We start from the raw sequence: 12703 nt of genomic DNA, 5'->3' as shown, positions 1-12703 counted from the left end.
AAAGATTAACAGCAATTCTTTATTTAATAGTTTTGGAGTACTTATGATCAACCAACTATAAACTTATTAAATTATCCCATAATTTCTCCATGTTATCCACATAGACAACTGAGAAATTTGATAAACTGTCCTGATCAAAGACAGTTATATTAATCCCCATATTTTCATTTTCTAGTAAACCCATCAAAAAAAGAAATATTAATTTGACATTATTTATTCTTAGTGAATCTTTTTTGGACCTTGGGAGTTACCATTTTTGGTTAAAAAGAAAAAGAAAGGTTTTAAATGTACAAAAATATAGCAACTCTTGTATGGTGGCCAAAAGTTAAAATCTGAAAGGATGACCATCAAATTAAGGAATTGCTGAACAATTTGTGATATAATGGAATATTATTGTGCTATAAGAAGGGGGGCAACTAGGTGTCACAGAAAACCAGCCCTAAAGTCAGGAGGACCTGAGTTCAAATCTGGTTTCAGACACTTAACACTTCCTAGCTGTGTGGCCCTGGGCAAGTCACTCAATCTCAATCCCAATTGCTTCAGTGGGGGGGAGGGGGGAAGAAAAAAAAAAAAAAGAAATGATAGGGGAGGGTTTCAGAAAAAAAAAAAAATGGAAATACCTTAAATGGACTGGTGTGAAGTTAAGTGAACAAAACCAAGAAATTAGTCTACCCCTTGTAATAATCAACAATTCAACAATGAAAAACTGAATTACTTTGCTCAATACAATGATCCAAGACAATTCTAGAGGACTTATGGTTAAAAAAAAAAAAATCATCAATTTACCTTCAAAGAGAGAACTGACAAACTCTGAGTTTAAATATCCTTTTCTTTTCTTCTTTCTTCTTCTTCTTTTTTTTTTTTTTTTGGCAGTATAGCTAGTATGGATTTTTTTTTTTTTTTATGATTTCACAAATACAAATGATATCATATTGTTTGCCTTCTTAGTAAATGGAGAGGAAGGCAGGAGAAGATAGAATATTTGGAATTCCAAATTTAAAAAAAGTCTGAAAAATATTTTTTTCAAAACACTAATAATATTTAAACATCCGGCCTCATTGATCTTATTTTAAAAAACTTATTGTGTTATATAAACATGATTTTATGATGTTTTGTTGTCTGTAGTATTTTTATGAACTTCAATTTGTTCTAAATTATATATTTATTAACACCATCCTTGTATATGGGAAACAATCTTTTATCTTTTATCTCTGCTGATGCAATAACTTCCATCTTTTATATATGTCTTTCATAACATAACACTGAAATTATAACCTCTTGTTCATTACCAAAACATCTAAGCAGGTATGGATCCGTGTTTGACCTCAACCATCAATAATTAAGAATATCATCATGATTTCTCCATAGCTCATATCCCTATCTATCAAATAAGACTTCAAAGATTTTTTAAAATTTTTTTATTTTTTGGATAGTTCACATTCTATTTTATTTTATTTTTAGTTCCAAATTCTCTCCCATCCCTTTCCCTGCCCATTGAGAAGATAAGAAAGACAAAATCAACTGAAACATATATAATCAGGCAAAACAAATTTTGATATTAACCATGTTTCCCCCCTCAAAAAAATAAAAAATAAAAAAGGAGGAAAGAGGGGGAAAAAAAAGAAAATATGCTTCTTTCTGGGCTTGGAGTCTATCAGTTCTCAATCAAAAAAGGAACAGCATGTTTCATCATAAATCTTTTAGATTTGTGGTGGGTGTTTCTGTTGAGTAGAGTTGTCTTCAAAGTCGATTTTCTTTACATTAGTGTTATTTTGCGGAATGTAATTCTGATTCTACTCTCTTCACTTCTATTCACCTAAGTCTTCCAAGGTTTTTATGACTATTTCCTGCACCATTTCTTAAACCATAATTATATTGTCACATTCTTATGAGATACTTTGTTCGGCTGATGAGCATTTCATTGGTTTCTAATCTTTGCCTCATAAAGAGCTACTATAAACATTTTTTGTACATATAGGAGTTTCTTTTCTTTCTGGGATTTATTTGGAGTATAGATCTCATAGTTAAATCACTGTATCAAAGAGTATGACATGGTTTAATAAAATTGGGAATGATTCCAAATTGCTTTCCAGAAAGATAGGACTACTTCACAGAATCATCAGAAGTATGTTAGTATTCCCATTTTCCCACATCATCTCCAGCACTGTGACTTTTTCATCATCTTAATCATTCTAATGAATATGAGGTGGTACTTCAAAGCTAGTTTTATTTGCATTCCTTTAAATACTAGTAATTTAGAACCATTTTTACCCATATGGCTACCAATAATTTTGATTTCTTCCTCTGAAAATTACCTATGCTTATCCTCTAACCATTTTTCAATTAAGGAATAGTTCTGTTTTTTTTTTTTTTCTTTTATAAATTGGGATCAGTTCCCTATACATTAAATAAATAAGATCTTTCTCATAGAAATTTCCTGTAATTTTTTTCTAATTTATTGTTCTAATTAACTACATTGGTTTTATTTGTGCAAAGAAAATTATTTTTAAGTGACCAAAATTTTACCTCCTCTAAATTGTCTATCCCCTTTTTGATCATGTATTTTCCCAGACTTATCTATCTAATGGGTGCTATTTTCCATGCTTTAATAATTTCTTTGTGATATCATCCTTTATGATATAAATCATATAATCATTTAAAATTTTTCTTTTTACGATGTAATTGTTCTGTGATTTCTGCACACTCATAGGTTTGTCCATATTTTTGTCTAATACTCAGTTCTTTCTCTAGTTCCTAGATAAGTGTGTCAATTTGATTTGCTTTTGTATGTTATAAACTCTATTATTTTAATGATCACATCTTTGTGGAGTGATATATTTTAAATGTGGTGCTACTACATCATCTTCATTGGCATTTTAAAAAAATTGTTTTCCTTGGTATATATGAAGTTTCATACATGAATGAATTAAAACATGAATTTTGTTATTTTTTCTAACCCTTGGTAATTTGATTATTATACTACTAAATAAGCAAATTAATTTAGGTTATATTAATTTTTACCTAGCTTAACCTACCAGTGATCAATCAATTAATATTTCTCCAATTGTTTAGAATACTTCACTTCATTTGAGTGAAGTGTTTTATAATTCTGATCATATAGTTCCTGTGTATGTCTTGGAAAATAAATCCAGGTATTTTCTAATGTCTTTAGTTATCCCAAACGAAATTTATGTCATTCATTTTGCTGAGTTTCATTGGAAATCTAAAGAAATGTTGATAATTTTTGTGAGTTTATTTCATATTCTCCTCCTTGATTTAACTTGTTATTTATTTCAATTAATTCTTTGGTTGTAGGTGACCTGGAAAGATAACAAATAGGTATACTCCTTTCTATTCCCAATATTCTCTAGTGGTCTATAAAAACTAACTTTTCAACAAGTCTGTGTATCTCCTTAACTTTTTTCTCATTTATTTTATGGTCATTTAACTAGGTCTGAAAGAGTACATTAATCATGGTTTTACTATTTCCTATTGTAGCTCATTTAACTTTTCCTTAAGAATTTAAATGCTATGGGAATTATGTATATGTTAAATATCGATATTAATTCATTATTTAAATACAATTTAGCAAATTGCAGCTTTCCTATAAATTTCTTTAATTAGGTTTAAAATGTCACATTCCTGATATTCCTGGCTGCATAATGCTATGTGATCCTGACTATGGTTCTACAATATTTAAATTATTTCTTTCTGGCTGCTTACACAATTTTTTTAACTTGGAAATTTTGGATTTTGGTTTTAATATTCTTGGGAGTTTTCATTTTGGGGATTATAAAAGGAAGTTATTAATGAATTCTTTCTATTTCTACTATGATTTAGGACTGTACACTGATTCTTAAATTTTCTCTCATTTTATTTTCTTTTTAACAAATAAATCTTCAACCATTTTAAACAAATAAAAAAATAATAATAAAAAAGGAACTTTTCCATGTACAGAGTAGAACACCGAAAAGATTCAATTATACAATTATACTTTTCCCTTTCAGACTGTTTACTTTTTTTTTTTTTTTTGAGGGGGGAGGTAATAAATATCATGCATTGTTTTCAAAACTACCCACTTTCCTGTGTTTATCATTCCAGCCCATAATTGCTTATATCACAGTTGGATTCCACCACAATCCTATATCACAACTTGTTTAGCCATATCCTAGTTGAAGGGAATCTATCATTTTAGTCAATTTTCTAGATATAAGATGATAGTCAAAGTTGTTTTAATTTGTATTTCTTTAATCAATAGTGGTTTATAGCATTTTATACAACTATATATAGTTGTACATGTACAACTATATATGTATATGTATGTATATATATATATATATATGTATATATATATATATATATATATATTTAATTTTTTAATTAAAAAACTATTTGTCCATATCCTTTGGCTACTTATCAATTGCAGAATGACTTGTATTCTTGCCAATTTGACAATGTTCTTTATATGCATTTGAGAAATGAGATCTTTATCTAAAAATTTTACCAGTTTTTTGATTTCCTTCTAATTGGTTATTTCCTTCTATTTGTGTAAGAATTTTAAAATTCAATATAATTGAAATTATTCACCTCATGTCCTATAATGCCCTTTATCTCTTATTCCTTTAGAAATTGTTCTCCTATTTATGAGTCTGATGAGTAATATATTATATTTCCCTTTATATCTAGGTTATATCTCCATTTTGACATATTGACATATTTCATAATCTACTTATTTTTCTTGGATAGTTTTAGTTTTTACTCAATTTCTAATTTGATTTTTTAAAGCACTTTTTGAGTTCTTCTATGAATTATTTTGGGGCAGGTAACCATTTAACATTACTTTTTGGAGTAGGACTTTTTATTTCAATATTGTCCTCTGAAGATGAACCTCAGTCTTCCCTATTCCCATAGTAACTTTCCATAGTTGGGTTCTTTCTCCTTTGCAAACTCATTTTCATAAGAATTTATTAATATGATTACTTCTAGTAATTCTATACTGTCTGTGAGGTAAAAGTTTCTGAGGCTGAGTTTGTGTCCTAATCCAGTTGCTCTCAGGGATTGTTGTTTATTGTTTCTTTCTTGGCTGAAAAATGTATCTCTCCTGAAATCCTCTCAAGTTGTCCTAAAAGGAGAACTTCATTACTCTGATATTTATTTAAGTTGTTTTTTTTTTTTTTTAATTTTCAAATGATGATTTGTCTTTTTTTTTTTTTTTTTTTTTTTTTTTTTTTTTTTTTTTTTTTTTTTTGGTGGAAGAGAAATTTGACTTATTCCACCATTTCCCAGAATTCCAATTATCATTATTATATTTTCCAGGTTACCTTTTTGTTCCTTTGAGATGCTTCCCTTTTCTTTTTATCTTTTTACTGAATTATATCTCTTATTTTTTTCCTTTACTGATCATTTGGTTTTTGAAAATCACTTTAAAAATCTCTTTAAAGATTTTAGGGGAATTGTTTTGAGTCTGTATTTTTTAAGATTTTGCTTCTCATTGTTTTCAAGTCCTTGATCTCTTCTATGTTTGGTCCTCCCTATCACTCTGTGTTTGTTTGGTTTCTTTTTTTAAAGCCTAACTTGGGACTTTGTTACTGTTAGGCTTTGCTCAATTTTTGGAGGAAAGGATGATACCTGGCCTGAGTTTCTGTCTTTTCCTGACCTTCTAGTACTTTCATAGTTCAAACTGGGGGATGTAAGTTTTTAGCGCTTCCAAAATATTATGATCAGGTAAAGATGTATTTACTGTCTTCTGATATGAGCTCTGAAAGTTACTAACATGGGCTTGTTGTTTTTGTTATTGTTTTGGTTGGTTTTAATTGTGGAATAAAACAAGTATTTCTCTAATATAGTACAATTTAAAAATAAATGACTGCACATAAAACTGTAAATCTACTATGCACAACTTGCCATTCCTTTCAGATATATAACAAAAATTATCATGAAAATTTCTTTTTTTCTCCTCCTACTCTCTCCCGCTACAGGCACAAATAGATATACACCTACACATATACATATAATAATTTTATGCATATTTTTACTTATTAGTTTTTTCTCTGGATGCAGATAGCATTTTTCTTTCATATGTCCTATATAATTTGAGTATTTATAATAGTCACCCTCAAATTCATTCTTAAAACAATATTGCAGTTATTGTAAACAATGTTTTCTTGGTTCTGCTCATTTTGTTCTTCATTATTTCATTCAAGTCTTTTTATGTTTTTTTTCAAAAATTATTGAGCTCATCATTTCTTATAAAATAGTAATATTTCATCAAAATCATATGCCACAATTTTTGCATCCATTCCCCAATTGATGGATTTTTGTTTCTTAAAATAAATTTTATTAAATTTTCTAATTAAGAAAAAGTGATGATTTAATTGGAATGGTGTTGAATATATAAATTAGTTTGGGTAAAATTGTCATTTTTATTATATTAGCCCTGCATATCCAAGAAAAAGTGATATTGCCACAATTTTTTAGTTTGATTTCATTTGTAAATAAACAGTGTGTATGTGTGTGTGTGTGTGTGTGTGTGTGTGTGTGTTTGTTTCAATAGAACTATTTGACTAAAGTATCACACTGGGAGTTTCTTCAGTTTCATAGTGATGGAATTGCTCTCTCCCCTTTGATCTTGATCTTCTGATCTTGTTATTTCAATCTGGGCTTATGTGCTTGGCTAAATGTTAAACTGAGTTGTCATTCTGCTTTTCAACTTGGAGCCACACAGCTAAATTTCTGGAACTTCTTGCTTAGTACATACCTAGGAGTCTGTTCACTTGAAACCATTCTCATCTATCCAGAAACTATGAACAAGAATCGGGTAGTGGGTATCAGAGTTGCTATCTAGAATCTGTTATTTTCCCAGTGTTAACATAGTGTTTCCCTGGGACCATTTCCTGGCTTAGTTTTCCTACCTTAGTGTTCTTTCTCAATCCCCTTTCAATCTTTTGAGTGTGCTAGAATGTTCTCTCATTGCATAAGACTGAACTCTTGGCCTATTCCTATCCTAGTATCTTCAGATCTCTATTTTCTTAAATTATCCTTAACCAGAAAAAAAATGTATATACTGTGACTTTTTCTTGTTGCTTTTTTTTTCCAATCAGAATTCAGTTCAACATTTTAGGTCATTATAGAGAAGCTAGCTAGGTAAAAATTCTTCTTATTATTTTGCCATGCTGACTCCACAATTTCACCCCACATTACTCTCCAATACATCTGATAAACAATGGTGAGAAATTTTCTTCTTTGTCTCTCAGATTCTTTCAACCTCTTTCAGGACTTTTCTGCTTCATAACCTCAGCCAAAGTATTCTGGGAAATTATTTTTTTCATTTGTATCACATCTACTATAGTGCTCTCATGTGTCCTTCTGCCTCCTTTCTTCCTCCTCACAAAGGTATACAGGAAAGGAGAAATAGAAATGTCAAGCTGTTTCATGACTCTTTGGAATGCCTGTTAGAGAAGAATAAATTCTGGGAAATGGCATATTCTTCTTTGACATCATCTACAAATTGTTGACCTTTCATTTGAATTCATCAAACATTAATTAAGCATGTAATATGTATAAAGAATTGCACTAGCCCTGGAGTTTGACTGAAAGATAAGAGTGTGTGAAGAGAACTAATGTCAAATAAAAATTTAAAGGGCAATGAGAGGCAGTTTATAGAAAGTGTAAATCCCAGGCTAAAATATTTGCTTTTTCCTTGTAGAGAAGACAATGGGTTGCTGTAGAATGCTTTCTAGGGCCCCACATTGTGGTGCCAAAACATACTGTACTTTCTAGAGCCCCAACTCTGGGGTGCCAAAATATACTGTCCAGATTAACTCTCTGGGGGATCTCAGTACCAGACTGAGTCCTTGTTTTTAGAGGGGGAGTGATGAGTCAGGGACCCAAGTAGACGGTCAAAGATAGACTCCATTTAATTCGAGTTCTCTCAGCCTTAAATACCTTAGTACAATTACATCACCACAGCACATTGAGCATGTGCCAATTATAGTATCATTACATAACCACAGCACACTGAGCATGTACTCACTATAAGCACCCTGCTATTATGATGTACTGCAAGTATCTCTGCTTCAAGTAGAACAGAAGTTGTCACGCTCCCCCTGACTTCTCAGGAAAGCTGAGACACCCCCAAAAGGAGATGAGAGGCAGAACCAGACATTGTCAGCAGGTTCCCTCTGGGCATCTTATACCTCACCAACAATTCCCCTACTGTCTGTGGCCTTCTACACGTAGCCACATAGGTCTTTGATCAGAGTACTGATTCAATCAGTCCTGTGTCTTACACAGATTAATTGACCACTTCTTTCAGTATAGCTTGGAACAACAAAAAAGATGGCTGATTTTGAATGAATTGGAGAATAAATTTGTGTTATGTCAGTTTAGAGAAAAAAAGAAACATAAATGTGAGAATTTTTAAGGAAATACATTCATAAGGATTTAGGAATCCTTAGGATTTAGGTTCTTTCCAACCCCCATGAAAATTATTGTCTTTACCCCAAAGAAAGATGAAAATACCAGCCACATCCTCAAATTCTTCATTTTCTTTCTCTGAACTTTAAAGTAAATAGATATTAGCATCAAGATTTTTCTTTGTATGCTTTTCATATACAGAGTAGAAGTCAGTAGTGCTTGGTGAGTTTTTATTTTGGCAAGCTAATTATATTGTATCAAATATAAGAAACACACCTCCTAATTTAAACTTGATATAATGTAGCAAATCTCTTTCTAATACTGTTTATACAGAATTGATATCACAATTTGATGTCAACTTTAGGTAAAATTAGAATCAATTGCCATAGAATACTGAGTTCAGATAATATACTGTTTACTTATCTAAACTTTTCCATTATGTAAAGTACAAGTACATGATCACAAGTAGTAAATGAAACACAAATTAAGAAACAAAAAAAATTAGATAAAAAATTCATGCTGATCCATCTACCAATAATGAGTGATCCAGTTTCCAGAAATACATATCATATACATATAATTGTATTGTGCTACCAGTCTATATGCAAAAACAGTTATTTGCAAATGAATATTTACATGTATATGTAGATCTATGCACAATATTCACATCTGCAATTATAATAAAAATTGAATCTATAGTCTATGCGTTGTCACTACTACACATTTCTCTGTACTGAGGTCTCAAATAGATTTCCATAAATCTGGTAGTACCTGTGAACATACTTTACAGTACTATGTAGAGCTGCTGGTGATATGTAAGGTATATTTCTGCCCTGAATAGGACTTTAAAAAATTCCCAAATTCTTTTTTCTCCTTCTTTGCTTTTCCTTCTGTATTATATTCCTCTAGCTTCTTAAAACTAATTTCAACTCTGCTCTGTGCTCTATCTTCTATAAATTTTTTTTGTAATCTCTTGGACTTCATCTTGAATTATTTCTTCTATCCTGTCTAGGAATTCTTAAGACTCTCTAAACTGTAGAAGACATTCCTCATACATTTCATCTTTCCCTCAAGGAAAGGGAGCATTCTGCATTTATCTGTCACATAATGTGCAAATACCTTAAGTAATAAGATAACATAATACTGGAGGAGTTTCAAATCTTCAGGTTTTGAAAGAAAATAACAGTCCTTGTGGTATCCCTTGGAAACTCCTTCCATAAATCACTTTTTTTTTTCTTTTATATGAAATCATGAATCTTTATTTCATGTTTCATGTAATTTGGAAAAAATATCTTGGGTTTAAGGGCTACATTGCCTTTTAAAAAAAATTAAGTATACTTTTTATTTACCAGATATATGCATGGGTAATTTTATAGCATTGACAATTGCCAAACCTTTGTTCCAATTTTCCCCCTCCTTCCCCCCCCCCCAGATGGCAGGTTGACCAATTCATGTTAAATATATTAAAGTATAAATTAAGTAAAACATATGTATACTTGTCCAAACAGTTGTTTTGCTATACAAAAAGAACAGGACTTTGAGACAATGTACAATTAGCTTGTGAAGAAAATAAAAAATGCAAGTGGACAAAAACAGAGGGATTGGGAATTCTATGAAGCAGTTCATAGTCATCTCCCAGAGTTCTTTTGCTGGGTGTAGCTGGTTCAGTTCATTACTGCTCTATTGGAACTGATTTGGTTCATCTCATTGTTGAAGATGGCCATGTCCATCAGAATTGATCTTCATATAATATTGTTCTTGAAGTATATAATGATCTGTTGGTCCTGCTCATTTCACTCAGCATCAGTTCATGGAAGTCCCTCCAGGCCTTTCTGAAATCATCCTGTTTGTCATTTCTTACAGAACAATAATATTCCATAATGTTCATATACTACAATTTATTCAGCCATTCTGGATGGGGCATCCACTTAGTTTCCAGTTTCTGGCCACTACAAAGAGGGCTGCCACAAACATTGTTACACATACAGGTCCCTTACTCTTTAAGATCTCTTTGGGATATAAGCCCAGTAGTAACACTGCTGGATCAAAGGGTATGAACAGTTGGATAACTTTTTGAGCATAGTTCCAAATTGCTCTCCAGAATGGCTGCATGTATTCACAATTCCACCAACAATGTATCAATGTCCCTGTTTTCCCACATCCCCTCCAACATTGCGCATTATCTTTCCCTGTCATTCTAGCCTATCTGATAGGTGTGTGGTGGTATCTCAGAGTTGTCTTAATTTGTATTTCTCTGATTAATAATGATTTGGAGCATCTTTTCATATGGCTAGAAATAGTTTCAATTTCTTCATCGGAGAATTGTCTGTTCATATCCTTTGACCATTTATCAATTGGAGAATAGCTTGATTTCTTATAAATTAGAGTCAATTCTCTATATATTTGGGAAATGAGGCCTTTATCGGGAACCTCTAACTGTAAAAATTTTTTCCCAGTTTATTGTTCCCCTTCTAATTTTATTGGCATTAGTTTTGTTTGTACAAAAACTTTTCAATTTGATATAATCTATTTTGTGATCAGTAATGATCTCTAGTTCTTCTTTGGACATACATTCATTCCTCTTCCACAGGTCTGAGAGATAAACTTCACTATGTTCCTCTAATTTATTTATAATATCATTCTTTATGCCTAGGTCATGAACCCATTTTGACCTGATTTTGGTGTACAGTGTTAAGTGTGGGTCAAGGACTAGGTTCTGCCACATTAATTTCCAATTTTCCCAGCAATTTTTGTCAAACATTTAGTTCTTATCTCAAAAGCTGGCGTCTTTGGGTTTGTCAAGCACTAGATTATTAAAGTTATTGATTATTTTGTCCTTTGAACCTGATCAAGTAGTCTATTTCTTAGCCAATACCAATTGGTTTTGGTAACCACTGCTTTATAATATAATTTCAGGTCTAGTACAGCCTCCTTCATTTGATTTTTTAAAAATTAATTTCCTTGAAATACTTGACCTTTTGTTTTTCCATATGAACTTTCTTGTTATTTTTTCTATGTCATTAAAATAGTTTTTTCGGAGTCTGGTATTGCACTAAATAAATAGATTAGTATAGGTAGTATTGTCATCTTTGTTATATTTGCTCACCCTATCCAAGAGCATTTAACATTTTTGCAATTGATTAGATCAGACTTAATTTATGTGGAAAGTGTTTTATACTTTTGCTCATATAGTTTCTGATTTTCTCTTGGCAGATAGATTCCTAAATATTTTATGCTATCAATAGTTACGTTAAATGGAATTTCTCTTTGTAACCCTGTTAGATTTTGTTAGTGACATATAAGAATGCTGATGATTTATGTAGATTTATTTTGTATCCTGCAACTTTGCTAAAGGGGTGCATTATTTCTAATAGCTTTTCAGTAGAGTCTTTTGGGGTTCTCTTAGTATACCATCATGTCATCAGCAAAGAGTGATAATTTGGTTTTCTCATTACGGACTCTAATTCCTTTAATCTCTTTCTCAGCTCTTATTGCCAAAGCTAGCATTTCTAATACAACATTGAATAGTAATTGTAATAATGGACAACCTTGTTTCACTCCTGATTTAATTGGCAATGGTTGCAATTTATCCCCATTACATATGATGGTTACTGATGGTTTTAAATAGATGCTACTGATTATTTTAAGGAAAAGTCCATTTATTCCTATACTCTCAAGTGTTTTTAATAGGAATGGATGTTGGATTTTATCAAATGCTTTTTTCTGCATCTATTGAGATGATCACATGGTTTTTATTAATTTGGTTGTTAATATGGCCAATTATATTGATAGTTTTCCTAATATTGAACCAGCCCTGCATTCCTGGTATAAATCCTACTTGATCATAGTGTATTATCCTGGGGATTATTTTCTGTAGTCTTTTTGCTAATATCTTATTTAAGATTTTAGCATCAATACGTCATTAAGGAGATTGGCCTATAGTTTTCTTCTCCACCATCTTGGCTCTGCCCCCTAAATCACCAATTTTAAAGAACCTTTATTATTGGGAATCTTGTTGGGTAAGTCTTCCTGGAAATATTCCCTTGAAGTTGACTAGTTCTCTGTCTTCTTAATCCCTGCTAGGCTGAGAGCTAGAATAGTTCCAATCAGTATTAATTGGCTCAGTTAGCCCAGTCTACCTCAATGTTCACCACACATACAGTTAATTTTAATAAGACACTTCAAAGCCTCTCACTCTTCTTTCCAACTCAGAATATATTTTCTTTCTTAAAATGTCATAAAGAGTAAGTAAAGTCATAAATTAACCTATAGAGATCTATTAAAACAT

At 31.3% G+C, this 12703-nt stretch overlaps 1 protein-coding gene across 2 annotated transcripts in view; it reads left to right on the top strand.

The window, feature by feature from the left end:
* Positions 1-12703, top strand: part of GLRA3 (glycine receptor alpha 3) — a 235304-nt gene that overhangs the window by 74147 nt on the left and 148454 nt on the right. The gene's annotated exons all lie outside the window — the stretch shown is intronic.

The sequence above is a fragment of the Sminthopsis crassicaudata genome, chromosome 6 (assembly GCF_048593235.1).
Source record: "Sminthopsis crassicaudata isolate SCR6 chromosome 6, ASM4859323v1, whole genome shotgun sequence".
Lineage (NCBI taxonomy): Eukaryota > Metazoa > Chordata > Mammalia > Dasyuromorphia > Dasyuridae > Sminthopsis > Sminthopsis crassicaudata.
This window is presented reverse-complemented; position numbering and strand designations above follow the sequence as displayed.